The sequence below is a fragment of the Apodemus sylvaticus genome, chromosome 18, assembly GCF_947179515.1.
Source record: "Apodemus sylvaticus chromosome 18, mApoSyl1.1, whole genome shotgun sequence".
In the NCBI taxonomy this organism is placed as follows: Eukaryota; Metazoa; Chordata; class Mammalia; order Rodentia; family Muridae; genus Apodemus; species Apodemus sylvaticus.
In genome coordinates this window covers 1914409-1915940 of record NC_067489.1, presented here as the reverse complement: position 1 = coordinate 1915940, position 1532 = coordinate 1914409, and the positions used below count along the sequence as shown (strand labels likewise).

Genomic DNA, 1532 nt, shown 5'->3' with positions numbered 1-1532 from the left:
AAAATCTTTAATAAGTGAAAGGAAATAAACTGTCAGATAAACCCTTAGAGTCTTTACCATCAGCAGACCCACACTTTGAAAAGCAGAAAACTAGATCATATTAAAAACAAGTAACACCAACTGGTGATCTGTTGTCATCAAAGTGAAAGACATATCCTGAATTCTATAGAAAACAAACATTCACTCAGAGTACTTCAAATATTTGAAAGGAATGTGATCATCCAAATAAACATGAGAACAGTGTAAAGTAAAATTTATAACACATATAGAAGCAAATAAATTATGTCATCAAAGTGCTACATATCAGAATAGAGAAGAAATAGAAATAAAACTATGACAAGGCTTTTGTATTACGCATTAAATTTCATAAAATCAGTTTAAGATAGACTGGGAAGGCTTTCATTGCTCTAATTTCTAAAGCCATAGATGGAATAATAAAAATAATCATAGACAATAAAGAAACAATAAGATGATTTGGATAATAATTTATAGTACTTGGATTTTAACAAAGAAAGAAGGAAGTACCAAAAACCAAAGAGGATAAATAGTAAATAATAGGGTGGCTGACTCAAATTTAATGATGTTATTAGTTGATTTCAGTACATGCTCTCTGCTGCTTATGTAATGATTCTGAGAGAAATACCCCTGAGGCTAGCAAGAATGCTCAGCAGCCAACCATGAATTTCCGTGGAATTTCAGTGACAAGAGTTTCCTGCCTGAGGAACCTATGTTGGGGTAGAAGGAAAGAACAGGTATCATGAAAATGTCTTTTCGGATTTCTGGGCATCAGAGTCTTCACCGAAACATGGCAGAGGTTGGGTCCAAGTCAGTGCTGTTCATTTCTCGGTAACATTTGCTGGTCACCCATTGCAGAAGCAGTGTTCAGAAAATTCGCAACTGATGAAAAGGTTTCAGATGATTGGGCCATTGACAGCAGTGCCTTTTCCGACTGGAACATGGGCAGGCCCGTAGACCCCAGAGCTATCAGCTGCCTAAGAAATCATGACATTAGCACAGCCCATAAGGCAAGAGAGATTACAAGAGAATACTTTGCCACATTCAATTATATACTATGTATGGATGAAAGGAATCTAAGAGATTTGAATAGAAAAAGTAATCAAGTTAAAAACTGCAAAGCTAAAATTGAGCTACTTGGGAGCTATGATCCACAGAAACAACTCATTATTGAAGATCCCTATTATGGCAAGGACTGATTTCAAGGTGGTGTATCAGTAATACCTTAGGTGCTGCAAGGTCTTCCTGGAGAAGACTTACTAGCTGGTCCTAACCACCACCATTGAGAAACTCACTCATCAGTGCTATGCAAAAGGGTGGTGGCAGTCCTTAGCCCCATAACCCACCTCTCTTTTCAGTTGACTTACTGTACATCTTTAAAATAATTGTAGGTGGAAATTAGGCATATGTTCAGAAGGATAAAAGCTTTTGAGTCAGACAATTTGAGATGTGGCTAAGCATTCTTAGACTAAGTAAACCAAAGACCTTGCTGTAATTACAAAATAGTGGAACAAGCA

At 36.7% G+C, this 1532-nt stretch overlaps 1 pseudogene; it reads left to right on the top strand.

The window, feature by feature from the left end:
- The first annotated feature begins 805 nt into the window (after positions 1-805).
- LOC127668746 (low molecular weight phosphotyrosine protein phosphatase-like) lies at positions 806-1312 on the top strand (annotated as a pseudogene).
- Positions 1313-1532: the final 220 nt, after the last annotated feature.